Source organism: Prinia subflava, chromosome 2 (assembly GCF_021018805.1).
Source record: "Prinia subflava isolate CZ2003 ecotype Zambia chromosome 2, Cam_Psub_1.2, whole genome shotgun sequence".
Taxonomy (NCBI): Eukaryota; Metazoa; Chordata; class Aves; order Passeriformes; family Cisticolidae; genus Prinia; species Prinia subflava.
Genome location: NC_086248.1, coordinates 45442341 through 45463446, shown reverse-complemented (window position 1 = coordinate 45463446; position 21106 = coordinate 45442341). Strand labels below are relative to the sequence as shown.

Genomic DNA, 21106 nt, shown 5'->3' with positions numbered 1-21106 from the left:
ATTATGCAGCAGGGCTACTTTTCCCACACAAGAATTGCACTCCTATATTCCTCAGAGAGGATATCGTAATTCTCCTGAGCAGAGGGGAGAACTACTCTTGTCTGGCTCTTTCAGATCCACTAGAGTCATCTTCTGCACATCATGGATCATGTGGATTTGGGGGCTTTCCAGAAGCTTGTGAAGCTAGAACCAAGTTTAATACTTAGCTTTTACTATATCTCTATGCTGTTTATAAAGCAACTTGCTAGCAAAAGACAGCAGAATAAACCAAAGTTATTCTCTTGACATTCAGGTGTCTGCCAAGGAATGTGGGAAGTTTCCTGAAATGGAAAATATGACCCCCTTCACTCCAAATTAATATAGTTATGAATTTACAGGGATTTCAGGTAAAGATATGGGAAAGGACTAACAGTTATTTACTAGTGTGTGTATATATATATATATAAATATATAAAACAAGGCAAACAAACAACAACAACGGCAGCAACAACAGCCAGCCCCAGCGGCCCAGTGAGAGCCTTCCCTGACCGCAGGCGCTTCCCTTGGTGCAGTTCCGCTCACGGCCACCAGGGGCGCCGGGGGCTCCCGGCCAGCCGGGGGGGCGATGATTCCCCCACGCCTGCAGGGGGCGCTGCGGCGCGGGCTCGGCCCCTCACACAAGCGGTAATGGCGGCTCCGTCGGTAAGGGAGAAAGAGATGGTGGCTCCTTCTGCAAACTCGTGAAGAGCAGCCGCTCTCAGTGCCACTCCAGGTGCTTAAATGGACTATACCAGGAACCTCAGAGAGGCGGCTGGAACAGCAGAGGTGAGCAGAGCCTCAGGGGCTGCGAACTGAATTGGTGGCAGAAGCAGAAGTAGCTGGGGGTCCTGGAGGACAGAGGGCATCAGGCCAAACTGTAGCAAAAACCCCGAAGCAGTGTCAGAGAACAGCAGGGCTGAGCAGGGGATTGCTCCTTTGCACAGCTCACCGGCGATGGCTGGACTTTTTTTCCTTTTATATTTTCTCTGTATTCTTCACACATACATTTGTAGCTTTGTAGCTTATTGTATTAGTGACTAGTTTTCCCAGTAACTTTCCACGGCCTTTCCCTAGGCAGAAAGACAAAACAAATCCCAGAACTCCAAGCCCCACAGGGTACAAGGCCCCAATGCTGTCTTGGTTCTTCCTGGGAACCTGAGAAAAACTCTTCCAGATACTTCAAGGTTAATTTTCTAAAACCTGTAAAAACATACTCATCCCTGTGGGGATGGACTTTTGTGGACATCTTTCCTTAACTGCCCCTGAGAGCATTCAGATAAAGACCCACTCTTATATTACCTCCTTACTGAAAGTATCTTGAGTTTCACTTCCAGGTTGGGAAAAAGGGAACAGCAGGGTCGGGCTGCTGTGCAGAGGGAGCTGCCCAGTGGGTGCGGGGGTGCTCCTGCCTGCCTGGTCCTGGCACAGCACACACCAGCTCTGAGCTCCCGTGCGGCAGAGGAGCAGAGGAGGAGGCCTGCAAGGCCTAGTCACAGTGCTGAAGGGAAAAAACAACCAAGAGGGAAAGAGAAAAAGGCAAAACCCACAAGGCGAGAGGCTCTCCAGTCAGACGCACTGTGCCATGTGGCAGTTGGGTTGATCACCCCCCACGGGAAGGGGGTTTCTTAACCAGAAGCTGTGACAGTAGAAGGAGTGGTGACAGCTGGGAGTGATACCCAGAGCCTCAACAAAACCCAGTGGCTGAACTTGCTCTGGGATCCCCAGTGCCATCCCAGCAAGGTCTTATTCGGTCTCTGGGAGCAGCTGTGGCCCAAGAAGCAAAAACATTTTCTACTTTGGTGTGTTTACTTGGGGACAGTCATCTGAAAGATTTTATTTGTGCCTTTGTCTTGTGCCTGCAGGCTCTCTCAGAGTTCCCCACCTAAGCTGAGGAACGGTGGATGCATTTTACCATGTGTTTTCATTTATCCTGGCTTTTGCTCAATTAGGAAATTCCCCGAACTGCTTTTGTGTCTTAAATCCAGAGCCTCTGATCCCAGAGTGGGGAGTGACCAAGAGGATTGAAAAGTGACCGATACTGAGTGCTTAAGCAGTGGTTCAAAAGAGTGTAAAAAGCTGATAGTGAGAAAGAGGAAAAAGGGCGAGAATGATATCAGGTGAAGAATAAAGTCAAGATCAAATTTCATTCTTTTTCTTTTCTTTTTCCTTCTGCATTTTACTTGTGGAAGGCTGTTGCATTTCCAGAGCATGTTCACAGCATCACAGATCTGTCACGATCTCACAGAAAAGCAATGCACCCACCAGGCCTGGGTGGCCTGCTTCTGCAGGGAATAGAAGACATGGTCCAAAAATTGTTCTTCCACTTTGAGGAAGTACCTGTTAAACCATGTGGTCAGCCTATGATGACTATGTCTTTACCAGAAGATTGGAAATGGCAGGCTGAGGTTGCTGTAGTAAATGTGTCATTTCCTTTCCTTTCCACAGGGTGAGACAGCTGAGGTGTGTCATCCTGCATGGAGACAGATAGTGCTGGTTTTCCTAAGAGCTTTGGCTTGTTGTTCAAGTCAAACTACTGCAGGAGTGGGATTTGCCTGCTTTTCCTTTAGCAGTTAGCAGGGAGGTGCTGTGTAACTACTGGGATCCCACCACTGGTTTGATACCTCTTCTTTCACTGGACACCTTTGCAGGACACTCTTACAGCTAGACAACTCCAGCTAGAATGTGTTTATTGTGAGTGAGATGAAAGTGCCTTTGGAGGTGCCTGAGATTGCAGGAGCCCAAGTAAACTTGATATATGATAATTAGGCAACCAAGGTCACATCAGATAATCCTGTCCCAACTACTGAAGTGCTCTTCTGGCATTTTGCTTTTCAGCCCTTGGAGTATTCTCACAGTATAATGAGCTGGAATTTCAAAACATGGCATTTTATGCATACCATCTTCTCTGTGTTTGTGAGTGCTGCATGTCTGGACTGTTTTTCTGTCACCAGGAAATGCCCCTCTTTACATATCTGTAGATTTGATGCTGCTTACATACAACACAGGAGTAAAAAGTTTCTCTGCACAGCTTTCCTTTTGTCCTGGCATCTGTTAAAAAATGAAAAATTTATCACAACAGTTTGATAAAAGCAATAAATTCTTCAATAATTGGTTAAAATATATAAAAGACCTGCTTGGTCTTCTAATATCTCCAGATTTTATCCTTTATGTATTTTCCTTTTTATGTGAGTATGACTTTTATTATCAATTTTGAATTTATCTTCTTGAATTTTCATTTTGGAAGGAAGAAAGGAGTCAGTGAATCATAAATACTTGTTACAGCTTTTATTTTACTACTGTGCTTATGAATGTTTGATGTTTGAAGTGGGTTTATTTTCTCTGACAAAAAGCCCTTCCTGTTCTGTGGTGTGTGCTCATTGTGCAATCAAGTGCATATCAGTAACTTCATTTGTATATGACTGAGAAAGCCCACGTAAATTAGCATGCATAATGAGCTTTGAAACAATCAAAAAGGCTGAGCTCAATGATCAGTGAGAAAACACATAACCAGATGTAGGAGGAACATTATGTATGATGTATTTCAATTTCAGACACATCTAATGTGTGCCTAGCTGCCACACTTTTAAAACAGAAAATATGGGTGCTCTGCTGTCTCTGTAACACATTTTGTACAGAGTTTTATTCCGTTGCTCATGACCAAGAGATCTTTTTGGTTGCTGCTGCTGAGGAATAATTTCCCTCTCCTCCAAATCAGACCATTTAACTTCCCTGAATGATGGGAGGCCCTTCAGTCTGGCAGAGAGAACATTGGGTTTCTATAACAGGTAGTTCCAAGTTAAATCACTTCTGCCAGGGCTGTCTCGGGAGGCCTTCAAGCCCTGTGCACACACTTCCTACAAGCACCCAGCAAGAGCAGGTGCTCTTGTAAGGGTAATGACTTGCAGAGACCCATTGCTTTGAGAAGTTTATCTTAAGCTTAGAGGGAATAAAAATCTTCAGAGCCTCAGCAGGAAAATATTCTGTACCTTGCAGGATTGAGCTACCATAGTATTTCATTAAAAACTATTGGAAATGGCCCTCTCATCCCTACTCAAGTAGAATCTAATTTAGGTCTCTGGAGTAAGTAAAATGTCACCTCTGGACATGATTCTGCTTGTGTCTGACAAACCTAATCCTAATATCATAGTCAGTAGGATTTACCACCATCCTTGCTTGGATTTTATAACGTTTAACTTTTTAATGGGAAAGGCTAATGGAAAAAACACTCTTTTGAGATGCTTGCAACTTTTCATTGCTGCACCTTTTCCTCCCTGACTTTACTACATCCTCATAATTCTCCACCTGCCATGATCTTTATTCTTAAAGCCTGGTTTTGTAATGTTGAGAGGGTTGTAAACACATTCTTCTTCTGCATCACAGGGGAGGATGAAAAATAGAGAAAGTCCTGAAGTACAAAACCTCTGGAGGGAAAATGAATTTACAAAACTGACATATTTTTACGTGCAGTTTCTGACACCTTACCTGATATACTTACTCTTGTTGAGATTGCAGGGACTGAACTTCAAGACATACAGAAAATTACTGCAGCTTCCAGAATCTACTGGATCTCAGCAGACTATCTCAGCTGTTAGCCATTCACAGAGAAGTGATCCTTCCACAGTTCCATGCAGCAGTCAGGCATCAAGTATAGTAGGAATTTCAACTTGTTGGGGATGGGACTGGCACCTTTTTTGATAAAGGGGAGGTTTTTTCAGTTTTTCACAAAGAAAGAAAAACCTAGGAAAGATGAATTTAAATTTTGTCCATGGTGTCTCTTCCAAGATCATGATATGTGCCTTGTAAAGGGTAGACATTTTCCCTTTCACTTAAAACCATTAATTTTATTTAACTTAAAGTGCTGAAGATCCTTACACACCTCAACACATTGTATCTGAGTACAGCTGTCCTACTAGATGAACGTTTTATCACCTTTGTGTTCTGATCCATGGTTTACTACAGCAGGGAGGTTGGTGGCTGCCACAGAGGTTGACTTATGAGTTAATAATTTTGTTTTTCTGTGGGATCTATGTCTAATTTTATGATCTCCTCTATCAAAGTATGCTTAATAAGCAGGTGGAGAATTTACCTACTTATACCGATTTCAAAATAAGAGACTACATAAAAATGAGAACACATGCTCAAAAAAAAATCAGAAGGCTTAGCTGGGGAAATTCAGTCCTTGCAGATAGCATGGAGACCCTTTGGGGACATACTGGAAGCATTCAAGAAATGCATACCATATGTGAAGAAAGCCTTAAGAAAGGGTGAGGAGATGCTAAACAGCAGGATTAAACAGATTATTAAAGCAAGAAGACATCCTTCAAAAAGTTGAGTTTTTTTCAAAGGAAGAGTTCAGTGTGTTGGTAAAATTACCCCTGGGAGAAAGAAACCAGTCCCAATGTATGAAATTACACCCTCTAATTTGACCATTAAATATCAATGCATTGACCATGCAATAGCAAAATCTTAGAATTACAACAGATAATTCTGTCAGAATTTCAGCTCAGTGAGGATAAAAAGAAAAGCAAATTGATTCCCTCTAGGAAAAAAAATAAAATAAGAACACCGCTTCAGCACTGGATAAATCTTTGTTGACAAGCCTACACAGTTGTGGTCCCCACCTGAGGAAGGAGAGAGAACTCAGAAAAGTTCCCAAAGGAGCCACATGGATGGCAAATGTTGCTGGGTGGAACAAGAGGTACTGCTGGGAGCCCTGTAAAATTGTCAGTCAAGGGCAGGGGATAAACAAGGATTGTTTGCTCACAGTCTTTTCCAGTGTAAGGTGCAGAGGTGAACAGCAGATAACCAGCTCTCAACAACAACAACAAGGTGTTTCTTGCACATAGCCTGTAATTAGGCTGTGGGATCTCTTGCTGCATTGTGCAGCAGGTGGGAAAAAGTTCGTAAGACTCAGAGGGAGCCTGCACAGGCTCATGGAAGGCAAATCTACCAAGGGTTATTAAACATTTAGCAATCACCTCTGGCGGAGGAAATGCCAGAGGGGGCCGTGAGAACATCAGTGGGAAATACCATCAGATGCTTGTTCTGGAGATTTTTGTAATCTTCTCATGAGCCTGCTTTTGATCACTGTGGGAGGCAGGACTCTGAGCTCTGACCCAGTATGATCACGCTTGTGCTACACAGTGGAGTTGTACGTAATTGTAGACTGAGGGTTTTTCTGGAGATTTGCAAGGAGATAAAACCGCCTAGTGCTTTTATTTCATTTTTTTCCTGCTTAAAATACTATAAAAGCAATTAGTGAGGAAAATATTTTCCTCAAATAAGGAATTGTGTGTTAATAGGAAGTAAGACAAAATGCAAATATCAGATGCTTTGTCTTTCTTGTTCCTTATTGCCAGTAGAATCAGTTTCCATTTTCTTCACACCAGGGCTTAGTGTGACACTAAACTACATTTAACCTCATTTGAACTTCTCTGCCAAGTTCAATCCCAGAAGCTGTTATTAGCCCCTGTAATGTTCATGCTAGTCCTGCAACTGATACAAACTCCATGTCACTATTAAAGCACTTGTGTGTGTTTGACAAAAACAAAGAACAAGATCCTTGCCTTAGAGCTGCCTTTCAAAGGAAGATGTGCAGCAACAGAAAAAGTTGCACTGTATGTTGCTTTTTATATTGCAAGATCTGGTCGAATAGGGACTCTTCTTTTGAAAAGCATGAGAATGAAGTAGAGAAGGATTGAGAGTGACAAAGAGGATGCAATGAAATGACAAAGTCATATCTAAGCTTGGTTGAGTAATACATTTACAAGATGCATAGAGTGCAGTAGAAGCTTTATGTGTGGCATTGCACAGCACAATGCGATCCAAGCATGAGGAGTCAGCTGGGTCTTGGAAGCTCCTGTACAGCTGTACTGGAAGAGTACTTTGATGGTTTAGCTGGATACTGATGTCCCCTCCATTGCTGTATGAGTCCAGGTCTCATGAAAATCAGTGTGGAGTACTCCTGCTAAACCTGGCTCTGGACTGCAACTCCAAGAATCCTGTCATTTAATTTCCAAAGTTTCACAAGCACTTTTGAAAACTTTGGAAGGCTTTAGTGGCTCTCACACTTTGTATAGGAAATTATCTTAATATCAGGAACAGAGGGGCAGTAGAGCTTCTGAATTATTATCTGGTCTACTTGCTACAGTAACATTCCTCTCTGTGAGCATTCCTCTCACACATGTTTTGCTGTAAATGTCCCCAGTCAGAGGGGACACTAATACACTAATATTTGTGTCTATTTGTTTTAATCAAGTCTGCCACTATCCCTCTTAGATACTGCTATGCTGGGTTAAAATGAAGTGCACGTAATTTTGTTATACACCATTTGGAGAATTTTGAAGCCACCTTACTTCTTTTTAAAATACAAATGGTTTGATTCCTGTACCACGAGACATTTTAGTCCTCGGGGTGTGTTTCAGCCTACCAGAGTGTTACAGACAGGGTGCACCACGCGCTGCCTCTGTCGAGTAACTCTGTGATTCAGAGCACATTTGCTTCACAGCTATGACTCCCACAGCTCCTGGATCCTCAAAGCTGCAGGGTAAGTAAAGCCTACCCTCAGAGGCACTCTTCCTTCCTTCCTTCATTTACCTTGAGCTCCTCGGGAAACAATGACCTCTCTGCTGCTTACTCCTTTCCTAGCATGGGACAAAGCACCTAACCACTAACAGCTGATGAAAAAATTCCCATGATCACAGCTTATTAACTTATAATCAGGAGTTCTGGAAAGCATTATCTACAGAAGATATACATAGAAATATGTACATAGAAAAATGTACATAGAAAATAATAAAAATCTGAGACAGAATGTAATCACACTGATGTCACCAAAATGAAATTATTCTTCATGACAAGTGTTGGAATTTCTACTAACTTTTAGTTTTGGTTCATTACTCTTTTGAGCTCTCTTACCGCCTGGCAGCAGTTTTGATTGACCAACATGTCTGTCATGTTTGTGTGCAAGATATTTAGGTGGAGTGGTTTTCTCAGATACAGCATCACATGGAGTTATATAATGCTAAATTAAATACCTATGTGCTTGAGAGGCACCTTGAATGACACTGGCAAAAAAAGCTGGTGTCTTGTTAGGGAAAGTAAAGATGAGTCCTGCTGACAATACTATTATGTTCCAAGGTAATAGGCAGCTTCAAGTAATCATTCTCACTCCATGTTTCTTAATTTTAATGCCATTCTGCTAATTATCCAATGCTAGATACTATGATTTCATCTCTAATAATGCCGTTCCCAAACAATGATTTATAGGAATACAATTTTCTGCTTTGATTTAAGTCCAGTGACACATAGTACCTCCTTAGCATAACTGAGAAACAGGATTTATTCTGGCATGCACAATCTGGATGGCTTTGACGAATAAGATGTCCTGATGCCTCTGAGGTAGGAGCAACAATAGGTGATTTACAGTAGCTAAATAAAGATGTGGGAGCTATTCCATGGAAGCAGAAGTAGTCTAGCATCTTGGTAGGACAAGTATTCTGGAATTAATCTTATTGGTTTTTTCCAAGGATTGATAACAGATGCTTCTCTCTTTTCTCATACATGGCCTACTTTCAAAGTCAGAGCAGAGTGTACCACATATCAAATATCAATGCAGTCTCTGAGTTGCCTTTTCCTCATCATATTAGATAGGACTCTCATAACTAATTGAATATTGTTCTTATTTACAAAGAGTCCTCTCTATTTTTTTAGGCACACATGCATTTTCCTTGGAAGATATTCCTAATGGAGTCACTGTCAACAATGCAATTAATTTAAATTGCAACATACAAGCAAAGTGAGACAGTAGCCTTGTACATATGTCCAAAGACATGAAGACAAGATCATTCTATTACACAGGAACAAAGTAAACTAGGACTATCTTTTTTTCCTGTGTTTGTTTTTAAAAGGACAGATGTGAAAAAAAAAATCCCCTTTTTCTGTCCAAAAGACCTTTTTACCATTTGTGTTACATCTGATCTTTCTTCAGGCAGGACAAAGCATTTTTATCGATAATAGACCTATACCTAGCATTTTTCTAGTGTGCTAGAGCTAGACAATTTTCATGATGGGCATATGTGTTTTAGAACCATGATGCTAAAAACTTGAAACTCATTTGTGTTTGTAACACAAAAGCCGCTGTGCTGAGAGTTATGAGGTGGTGAAGCTCTGACAGCAGACCTTCAGAGACTTTGCCTTCCTCCCCAGCTGTGCCTGTGCAGCCTGAAGAGTTGCTCATGCAGAGCTGGGGGTGATGCAGTTTCCCCTGGGGAGTATCCTGCAGCCACGGCTATGCTGTGGAGGAGCACACTGACTGTCAGACCTTATTAGCTCAGAGCAAGCTGGTATCTCTGACAGCTCGGTTTGTTTGGGGCTGTACAGCTTCTGCGTAGGACTCCTCTTAGTATTTGCAACCAAACCTCTGTGAACATAAGTGACCTAGACCTGAGTTGTGCCCTCACCTACTCCTGGCCAGCGGGTAAGAAGCAAAGGGAACAGTGTTGTCTCATAAATCCTGAGTGGTCTCAAAACAAACCCTAGTGGCAGATGCCCTTTGAGGACCTGCTGGCATCTCCAGACTTCTGGAGAAAGCAGAGACCCCAGACTCCAACAAAGGACCAGCTCTTTCTTGTCAAGAGCTACTCAGCGCAAAGAGAAGAGGAACAGTCTGGTCACTGTCTAAAACCAAGTGAAGGAGAGAAAAGGTACTTCCACCAAGTACTTCCATTCTGGATGAGTTTGTGAGGAATGGCTCCAAGGGGCACCTGAGTCTACCAGAGACTACATAAAGATTTGGTTCAAGGAATGGGGAGAGATTCAAACTGTCTGTGATGGAAAACAAATGCTATGATCAATTCTTAAAGTAAAATGAGTGGAAAGGCAGATTTTGGTAACAGCACTTTTCACACTGACCAAGCAGAGATGCTGTGGAAGTGATCCACTTGAGGAAAGCAGCAATAAAATAAAAGATTTAACTTCTGTGCAATTTTATCCCCATCTCTGCTGTGGTGAGTACCCACTGAAGTCAAAAAATAGGCCCTTTTTCCCTGTGCCGTGCTCTGAACAATCCTGGTGTAAGGCTGCAATTGCACAATAGCCTGTTGTGTGTCTTGTCTCATTGCGCACCTCATGAGATGAAATTAAGCAAAGAAAACATTTCCTTGTGACTTCCAGTAGAATGTGACGAATGCTTGACTCAAGTCAACTGGTTGGAGGATGGTAAAAAGGCATGTAAAATTTGCCGAGCATTCATGATCTGGTCATATCACTTAACTTGCTGAGATCTTTTCTGATACTGTGGAGGCAACATTAAAGGGAGAATGGGGCAAACAGAAGCTGAGGACTAAGAGTATCAACACAGTTCGTCTCTACAAAGTATTTTGTGAGCCATGAGGATGCAAGAATATTCCAGAGTGACTGAAAAGATGAAAAATAAAGGTCTCTGCCTAGTCCGTGCACTTTCCTCCTCTTTTACTTTCCTTTTTTTTTTTTAATTTCTGCCTTTCTTTATTTTTGCTTATTATTAGCTAAGCACTTTTGTTTTTCTCTAAAGCCTCGAGGGTTACCTTCTGTTTCAATGCAGTTGTTTTTCCCCTCTTTCAATAGCTGTTCAGCCTGTTTGTTGATGCTGTATTCCAAGTGCATTCTTCTCAGTCACGTGACCCGCCCTTGTATTTCGGGTTCCATATACAGTGTTAAATACAGTACTTTAATAAATGGAAATTTAGGAATCCCATTAGATTAACTGTACCAGAATTCTTCTAAACCCTCCCACTTGGCTCAACTTTGAGCAGTCAAGAATAGAAATTTGGAAGATTGCCATCAAAGAGGTCCTTCTGAAAGTGGAAAATGGAACATTGCCTTTTAAAAAACTTGGTCCCCAGAAACCATGAGAAAGGAAGTGAAAGAGCAAGATGACACAGTGAGGGTGAAATCTGTGCACATGGGCACTGGAAAACACTGTTGTCATGCAACAGCTCAGGGAAGAAGCAGTGCTCAGTGGGTATGTACCTATAAAGCCAAGACATTTTGAATTGACAAGTCTGAATCTGTCACAGAAAATTTGTGTGTTTGCGTGAAGAGCTTATATCAGATTTGTTCCGTTCTAGTCTCCAGGTATCTGTATCCCAGGGCTATCTCCCATGCATTACTACCAGAGTGGAAGACACCCAGTCCAGTCCTGGGGGCCCATGGCATTTGCCTCTAACTAATTTACGAACTCTGTTAAGGGAACAGCTCCAGGACAGAGCAGGACTGGGTTGCAGGAGAGCTGGAAGTCTGGGATGCAGTTTCTCTGTGTGGAATGAACAACAGCTTGTGCATCATCCTGGAACTGGGCAGTTGTGGGAGAGCCCTGACCTCAGCATGTCCCAGTCCTACAGGCAAGAGATTTCTTGTGGTGATTCCTGAGATTCATCATAGCAGTTACTGCCTCTTGAGAGAAGTGAGCTCCGTGTCCCTGCCTTACCTTGCACTGGCCATTGAGCATGATGAGTATCTGTAGAAGCAACTTCTGCTTTTAAAATTCCAGTATCCCTGGAGCTCTAGGCTTTGTGGTTTTCTTAAAGCCTAAAGCAAACCCTAAGACCAAACCTAAGCATAATACTAATCCTAAATGGAGCAGTAAAAGGAGTATGAGCTGAGGCTGAGGTGGCCAGCACATGGCTGATGCCAAGGAGAAAGGTGTGGAGGGAGCATTGTTGCGGCAGTGCCATGCTGCTCTTGGCATGCATTTTGAAATTCCAGTGTCCCTGGAGCTCCAGGCTTTGTGAGCTTCTTAACCATAACCCTAAGCATAAACCATAACCATAACCCTAAGTGTAGCAGTAAAAGCAGCCTTTGGTTGAGGCAAGTTCCAAGCAAGAAGATGTGGAAGGAACAACATTATGGCAATGCTGTGCTACCCTTGGCATGACTTTTGTAGTTGCAGTGTCCCTGGAGCTCTTGGTTTTGTGGGGTTTTTAGTGGAACAGTAAAAGCAGCCTTTTTCTGTGCCTGGTTCCAAGCAGAAAGGTGTGGAGGGAACAATGTTGGGGTAGCGCACTGCTTCTGTTGGCATCCTTATTGTGGTTCCAGTGTCCCTGTGGCTCTAGGCTATGTGGGTTTCTTAACCCTAAACCTAAGCATGACCCTAACCCAAAGTGGAGCAGCAGTAAATGCAGCCCTTTCTTCAGGCTGAGGTGGCCATGACCTGGCTGATGCCAAGGAGAAAGGTGTGGAGGAAGCTGTGTTAGAGCAATGCCATGCTTCCCTTGGCATGCCTCTCATAGCTGCATCAAAAAAACCCCTTCATCTGTGGCTCACACTGTCTGCATTCAGATTGTAACTGTAATTGTTTTTCCCCATGTCCAGTTGTAAACCACATAGCAATGCATGTGAAAAGCTATGGATGGCTTAGTGCCTAGAACAAATTCTCTTTTAGCATTAACAAATACTGACCTTCTCTTGAAGCGTTTTGTACGTGACCAGCACTTTGTTAGCATGAGTCATTATCCACAAGTTAAGGAACATGTGGCTGTACTTAGACAGCAGAGCATGTTTGAGGTTAGAAAGAGTTATCGCAAAGAGCTAGAAGTATATAGTGTTTTGAGGCTTCTTTGTGCCTGTCATTTCCCAGAAATCCGTTTTTTGGTTTTATTTTAGTAAATTTTTACTTGAATGTAAGATTTGTCTCTCAGATTTGAAGCAAGTGTATTTTAGACATAACATGATTTAGCTATGATGTGTAGAGTACAAGGTAAAGGTTTGATGTTCAAAACCTGCTGAATTTGAGTGACATTTGGAGGAAACTTTCTTAAAGCATCTAATTCATAAAGCAAGAATGTGAGCTGCAGCAGTGAGGGCATTCAGGTTCTCTTCCTCCAGGAATGTGCTTTTGCTGGCTGGGACAGGAGACAGGCAGGGCAATGCAACTGACACACATTAAAAATCTGCATCATTATTTTAAAATATGATGTGCAATTACTAGTAGGCAGCCCACTTTTTTTTGCCAGAAGACATGAAAAAGCCAACATTTATTACATGAATAATGCATTTTTCTGTTTTTATGTACAATATGCTGTTCCTTGTCTTCATATACATGAAGTACAATATGCGGTTAGTACATTCTGAAATAAGAGACATCAGTTAATCTTGGGGATTAAATTCATGTCTTTTTGAAGTGAGTTTTACAGGGTTTTAATGTTTTTCTTTTATGCTGAAGAAAGAACAAAGTGCAAAATGAATGCAAAAATTAGACCTTTGATTTGGGTGGAAAGGAGTAATGAAAGGTTAAGTACTCTGTGTTGTAAGCACGGAAATTATAATTGGGCAGGGTTTGTTTAACCAGCTGTGACCTAGTAACTTTTGCACAAGAATGATAAGCACAAACTGTACCTGAGGAAACCAGATCCTTTCCAGGGTGAGATTGGTATTCACACTCCCCGTTTCCTCTGCTTTACATCACAACCCGTAAACGATACCAGCAGGGTGAGAAGGGTTTCCTCCCAGGGCAGAAGCACATACACTGTCCAGATGTGCGTCATCTACCCTGATTTTGGCAGTCAAGTACTGAGCTGCCTGTCATAGGTGCTGTTCTTCTCCACCTCACTGCAGGACACTAAGGGTGACTTCTCTGTAGCCATGTTTGCAGAGGAGTCCCAACACTTAGCCACTCTTCTATGATGTGGCACCTTCCTTCTTCAGAGAGAAAAGAAGAACATCCCACTGCATCTAGATCAGCCAGATCAGAAACAGATGAAAGACTTGCAGTGCCATTGCCCAAGAAACAGCTAAAACACATTTTAATCCCAAATAGAATCGGTTTTCCATATTATGTGAAAAATAAACCCAAATCCTAGTGCCCCCCTGTCCGCCCCCCCCCCCCCCCCCCCCATATGCTTTGTCATGCTCACAGAATGACTAGTGCTTCTAAAACATGTATGGCTAAGAGCCTTGACCTAGTTTCATATGCCAAATCTGGGAACAAAGGGAAAAGTCTGGGGGAAGGGAAGAACAGGATGGCACTGTTGCACTAAACCTACAGTCCTACACTGTCCTCTTTCATCCTGCTTCCAACATCTACTTTTAAGACAGCAGTTGCTGCAGGAGTCCTTTACTCTCTTCTGTAAGGTAACATTTCTGCTGCACCCAGTGCTTCTGCCTCTCACTCAGAGACACTGCTAGGGCCTAGGTGAGCCAGTAAGGGTGGATGCAGACTGCTATTCACAGCCTTTCCTTCATCCTGCTGCAGCTCAACACTATGTAACATGAAGACAGCAAAATCAGGAAAGTAAGAGAATTCACTCCACCAAATGCAGATTTTGACAATGTCAGCATCTCCCTTGAGTCCCTAGGGAGAGAAAGAGGGTCTTTCAAGATACAAAACATCTCATCCAAACCCAAGAGTTCAAAACAAGTTATCCCTTTGAAACACCTCTTGATGATCAGGGGAATCTTCTCAGGTGCAGGTGACTGCAGTGAGATGGGCTCTTCTCAAACTATTCCCATTACCATGAATTAATTTTAGTCTTATGAAAATGCATATATATATATATTTCTAGAAAGATTTACATTATAACTATCTTCTGCTTTTTCCTCAGAGTCATTAGTTCCTATCCTTCCTACTCTTCCTATCCTTCCTATCATTCCTATCCTTCCTATCCATCCATCCACCTAGCTGCAGCTCCTCATCAGAGGGGAAAAGGGAGAGAGGGACAGGAAAGGCAGGGCCTGCTCACCCTGAAGCACCTGGCAACCACAAATGCACGTAGTAAGAATAGTTCAGAAGATAAGAAGGCAATTGAATTAGCTCCTGCTATAGCCCTGCAAATGCAGGCAAGCTGGAAGCTAAATTTCTGCTTTCCTTATAACTGATAGGCAGTTGCTGTCTACAAGGTTCTTCTTGGCTTCAGTTAAACAAAACCAGAAAATGAAACATTAACTGGTAATAACTGATAAAGCAGGGATAAAAAAAGACCAGAGGAGTGGAAAGGGCAGGAGCAATTCTTAATAAAAGCCTTTTCTCCAGCAACTTGCAGCTGCCTTTCAGGCATGAATGCCAGTTTCTGTGGCAGCCTGTGCAGGGCAGATTGCTGCAGATGCTGCAGGCACGCTGCAGTGGTCCCCATGCTGCAGGGGTCCCTGAAAGCCATACTGAAGCCACCCCCAGTTCCCATACTGCAGCTGTCCCCACATCCACTGCTCTCCGGGCACCCTCACATCTGCCTCCCTCTAATAGGTGAGGTTTTACTCTTGGCTTCCTTTGCATCTGAAGCACAGAAAAGCAGCATATCAGTGATAGGAAAGTGAGTGTGGCTGGGCCACAAGTTGATGGAGAGACATAGGCAAGCATCAAAGCACTGGAGGAGAACAGGCAACTTAAGAAAACTCAGTACTATTAAAGAAATAAAAGGGCATTCATATGTGTACACACATTTTCTGGGATGCATCAGTGTCCTGGATGTTTCATTTTAAAGTGTAAAAGGACAATGTGTAACTGCTTCTAAGTTAATACACTTACATTAACTTCTTTGAAGAAGTGTAATAGTATAACTCTACAAAGTATCATAGGGCACTGAGATATTTTCTTGCTGTTGACAAGCTGCATGTTCAAGAGGCACAAACCGGTATCTGATCAGGGTGTACAGCATTAGGACTCACAGATCTCTCTCAATTAGCCCAGCAGAGTCAATGATCTGGAATTCCTTCTCTGACACAAGACAGATGCTCCTGAAGGGCACCATGCCTTTATTCTTTACTCCACATCCTTGTGACTCCAAGAGCAGCAGGAAGTACATGGCATGAACTGCATGAGTATAGGTTCTGCAGCTGAACTCAGCTCCTTGGGGCAGATAAATCAGGTTGATTCAGTCCTTGCTGATAAACTAGGATGGCAATCAAGAGTTACTATGACAAGCCACCACTCTTGGTCCTAACTCCCAAATGAGTTCAGGGCAGAACTGAGACTTTTGAACCCACAGACTGAAACAACCTGAGGTGGGGGCAGCAGGACCTTAAAACTTAAGCCTACTAAAATAATCTGCTCTAGGATTACTATTACCTCTTTTACTGTCTCCAGAGAAAACTCCTTCTAAATCTAGGAGTAAATGTGCTGTGAATGGTCTGTGGGCAACTTTTTATGATAATACATAAAAATACTAGAAAGCTTAAAAGCTTCTCAGGGCAGTCTGAGACAAAATACTGTGGCTTAGACAACACCCAACAAAACTAGGCAGATAAAGGAAGGAAAACAGCTTGTACAATAAGCCTGTGATGGGGTTACTCTCCAGCAGGTACCAGCCAGATAAGAGAAAACCCAAACTGGTGTAGCTCTGCATGCCTGCAACTGGTGTGCAATTAAACAGCGGGCAAGGGGAGACAAGCACCTTCTCAACTTTATAGCTCACTACAGCTTCCAGCCTGAACGCAAGCTTCTGCCTAAACCTTAACACATGTTTTCATGTGTTTCCTGCTGAGCCTCTCTTTTGCTGGGGAACAAGATGAGCAAAAGAAAAAACAGTGTGCTGGGGGAGTACTTCTAAACCCATCTGTCTGCTGGTGCTAACAGAGTCACACAGGGAGTCAGCAGAAGGACATGCCTTGCTGCACACAAGTTTTGAGGAAGGAGATCCTTGTGACATGGTCAAAAAGTTGTGCTTTCTGAAAGGAGCAGTTGATACAGGGTCATCTCCTAAGCTTTTGTGTGCTCTTTCTCTCCTTTCCTAACTTCCAACAAGTCACATGTCTGCAGCTTATTAACAGGTTTATTTAAATCTTAAATAAATAAAATTTAGAGGGTAAACAACCCTCACTACCTAAGCTTAATGATTAAAGAAGTGGATTTACATCCTGAAAATGAGATTATCTGTTTGTTTTTCCCTTACACGTGGTGCTGGAATTAGAAGGTAGAACATTTTCAAAGTTTTCTTTCTTTGTATGCCGGAGACTCTGTGCACATTCTCCATCCATCAAAAATTGCCTGAAGACTGGCAGAACACACAGCTCAAGGCACTTTCAGACTACCATTCCCGTTACAGACATGTATTTACCTTTACTTAGTAATATGCACTGACAGAGGACTCTGGCCCCCAGGAGCACTTTTGTGAACATAATGCACACCTGGCATTAGCTGCAGGGTTTTTCTTTAATTCTTGCTCCTTTTTTTTTCCCTTGAGACAGTCCAGTTATGAAGTTCTTGTCTCTGAGGACAGGCATGTCATCTGAGAGGCTTCTTATGCTATAGTAGTGCCCAGTGAGCTGACCTCTCAGGGCATGCTGGGACATACAGTGACACAGCCTAAAAAAAGTATAATTTAAATATGTAATTTTGTGCAGGGTGTAATCAGCCCAGATGAGCTCTACCTTTGTTGAACTTCTTTCTGTATGGACATTCTTGGCGTCCTCTACAACCAGATTTACAAGCTATGCTTCCTCAGTACTGTGATGACAGAATGATTTAACAGTTGTGAAGGTGGTATTTAGGAACTACGATAAATTTTAGATTTAATGCTTTTTATCTTATATATGTCTTTACAATGCCTTAGAAAAATCCACAAATTAATACAGTAGCCACTCTGTGGTACCTGCTGATACTTAAGTTACAACAAGGCAGCAGAAGCAGGAAGGAGCTGAGTGAGATGATGAGTTAATTGCAGAACTGGGGATTCGACAGTATGACCCTGAGTCAGATTTCATCATCACTGAGCTGTGCTGAAACTGTGCTCCAACTCTGGGCTACAAGTGGCCTCCAGACCCCTCAGTCTGGCCTTACCCACCCTCTGTTACCAGGGTTACAGGCAGTCTCCACCTGCAGTGTGGCACAAACCCACACAGTTTGCAAAACGCGGCTTCCTGGAGCAGCTCTCCTGCTCGCAGCTCTCTCCTCTTGCCGAGAGGAGAGGCTTTGCTCAGATTTCCCAAGGCTGCTCGGATGCACCTTTCCATACCTGGGCATATGGAAAGGCAGACCTGGATGTTGTCCACATGCCAGCCCAGCCTTTTGACAGAGTGGAACATACAGTTCTGGGTGGCTTCACAATGGGCTGCACACCCAGTAGAAAGGACACACATAAACTAGGCCATGGGGTTATGCCAAGTGTGGTTTGTTTCTTAGTGAAAATAGACTAGAAAAAGACCATTTGTTTTTTTCTTCTTTTATGGCATTTGTGCTCAATCTCAAGATACTGTGTGCAAGAGAAAGGTCTCGGAAACATAAACTTATCTGGGAATAAAAACAATACAATACTGAACATTTACATATGAACACAGAATTAAAAAAATAAAATCAAGTCCAACTCTGTTTGAACTTATGTTTTGTCACAAATTGTTTTACAAGCTATATTGAATTCACAGGATAGCACATCCCACTCATTCCTTCTCTGATCTATGGCACATTATTTCCAGTACAATTTATCACTCATATAAGCGACGCTTATCTCATATTTTTGCTGAAGTACCAAAAAAGTGTTCGTTTTGTTTCTTAGCATCCCACCATCAATCCTTTCTCCTTATAAAGAAACCAAGTGGCACATTTCCTACTTAGCATCACGGCGTGTTCTACCTGTAATATTATCCCACTCAACCACTGAAAATGTTTTTTTCCTCACCTTGCAAAATACCTTACAGGCATATTCCTAATATTTTAAATAAAAAGTCTTTAAGTTCATAGTATCCACATGTAAAAGATGACCTCAGAACAAGAGTTAGGTTTAAATTGTGATGCATTTGTATGGAAATGGTTATACTAGGTCTATATTAAACATTTATTAGACGTACAGTAAACATCTCTATCAGATATACTTATGGAAATATTCAGCAATAATTCTTCTTTTGAGTTTCAGAACTTTACCCTTTATAGAGAAAATATTTTCTTCTTAGCATCATGTAGGACTTATATGCACTCTGAATCTAGCAAAGTCAAAACACTTGTAACATTTTCTATTAATATAATTTTAAAACCCCTCTAGATTATGTACAGTATTAGAAACATCTGAACTATGAAACTCCAAAACCTTAAGGAGATTAAACATTAAAAAACATTTCAACCAGTATGCCAGGCCCTGTGGACAGCTAAGTCAGTCTTGTAAATAAATTCAGAATTATTTTATTAAAGTCTGGTTCATACAGTTTTGTTCACAAATTTTGTAGTATTTCCCCAAAAGAGCCTGCGGCTTGCAGGTATTCCCTTGTACACTCACAGAGTTTACTGAGCTGGCAAAAACCTTAGGAGCACATTAGACTAAATAATTTATGCAGGCTATTTTAAAAACAGAATAGGCATTAGGGGGTTGTTTAGAAGAAGTTTGATTTCACTACCTGGTAAATTCTTAAAGCCTGTGCCTAACCTGTAATGCAGTCAGCACAAGATTCAGAATCACAAGCAGTTTAATACAGGATCTATGTTCTCACCTGTAGACACTGGATAAATTAGAATTTAAAAAGACAAAATCTATAGTCATAATTGTATGTTTACATTTATTATTTTTAATAACTGTCACATCTTATTCTAAAACTAAAGTATTTATAGAAATATTTATTAGAGAAGCCTTTGTCACAAAGTAGCTACGACCATTGTTGGACACTTCATATGCAAAAGCCCAGAGCAGTTCTGTACTCATCAACAGAACTGCAGCCAGAATTTATGTCTACACCTAGGCTGGAAATCGTTTAAGAGCAATGTTCATTTCCCACCTGCCACTGGCTTACCCTTCCCCTTAAAGTAACCCTGAGAAAGTGCAAACACTAACTCAAAGCTGCCACTTCACCTGTGTGCCACAACCCAACAGTCCCTCTCAAAATCACTTGGGAGCATCTTGATGTACTTACAGGGCTTTGCAGCTTGCTGCCCAGTGCTTCTCTCTTTTGAGTGAAAGGGTTCAGCATCCTATCTTGGGGTCCCCATTTGTCCTGCTGAGGGGAAATGAAAGCCTCTGTAAGCCTAAAGAAGAAAGAAAAGCATGGGAGCTGAGAAGAATCACCTTTTGAAAGGTGAACTGATAATCTACTTCTGAACCACTCCTTTAGGTAACTTCAGCAACATGCATTTTACTGATTCCCTATATATAACACATATAAATACACAGGGCCTTGTGGATCAGCTATCAGAGATGGGATGAGTTCTGAAGAAAGTCATACAGTTTATGTATTTTTAATTTCAGTGCAAGCGAAATATATGGTGAAAAAATAATGACAAAACAAACCAAAAAAAACCTCTTCATACTGGCGTTAAAGTAATAACAGGAACCATGAGTCTGCCTGGGCCAAATTAGACATGTTGAATGGCCTTTTATTTGTATCTTCAAACCAGGTTGTTTGATTGGAATGCAGTGTTCTGTGCTCAACTTCCAGCTAATCAGCACTGAATTGTATAAAAATATATATCTATGTCTTGCCAGTACCTTGTTAGTACACAGTACCCCATGTAAAAGCCAGGAAGTAGAAAGTGGGCATAAAATTATTGGGACCAAGCTCTGTTTTACAGGAGGAGAAAAATCATATTTTAATGGCCTTATTCTGGCTCACTTATTATTTGTCAAAATTTTACAGTGTTTTCCATTGTAAACTCGATGATGCTTACAGACTCCTGAGAGGTATCCGGATTATCTCCATTAGTTAACTAAAGATTTTCTCCTTGAGTTTTAATGTGAAGCCAGAGTCATATAGAACCGTAGAATGTCACTAGTTGGAACAGCCCTTAGAGATCCCTTGGGCAGGGACACCTTCCACTAAACAAGGTTGCCCAAACCCCCATAAACCTGGTCTTGAATGCCATCAAAGCAGCCAATCCTCTATTTCACTCCCAGAATTTGCAATTTTCTTTCATCTGTGGAACTCCTCTGACTTGTTATGCTTAACATGTCATTCCTAAAATATCATGAACATCAATTTTGTGCCTGCTGTCATAAAGACTGGCAGCTCTTCCTACTAAATCATTGCAGATTTGCAATTCTGTGTGTTTTTGTTTACTCTAGTTTTATGTTTTAATAATTCGTTGAAAGTCACAGAAGAAAAACATTTCTTGTTGAGCACAGGCATAATGTAACTGCATCAGCAGCAAACTTAGAGGCAGTACCCTATTTATAAATCAGACAACGTTCTCAACATTCAATCA

At 41.9% G+C, this 21106-nt stretch overlaps 1 long non-coding RNA gene across 2 annotated transcripts in view; it reads right to left on the bottom strand.

The window, feature by feature from the left end:
• Positions 1–1795: 1795 nt before the first annotated feature.
• The window catches only part of LOC134547719 (uncharacterized), a 56041-nt gene continuing 36730 nt past the window's right edge, over positions 1796–21106 (bottom strand). The window contains exons 5-8 of one of the 2 annotated variants that reach the window (XR_010079575.1): positions 19822–19933; positions 13393–13728; positions 4501–4704; positions 1796–3066 (exon numbers count right to left, since the gene is read on the bottom strand). This is a non-coding gene — a long non-coding RNA (uncharacterized LOC134547719). Of the gene's footprint in view, positions 3067–4500; positions 4705–13023; positions 13729–19821; positions 19934–21106 lie in introns of those variants that run through there. The other variant, XR_010079574.1, reaches the window with a different exon arrangement.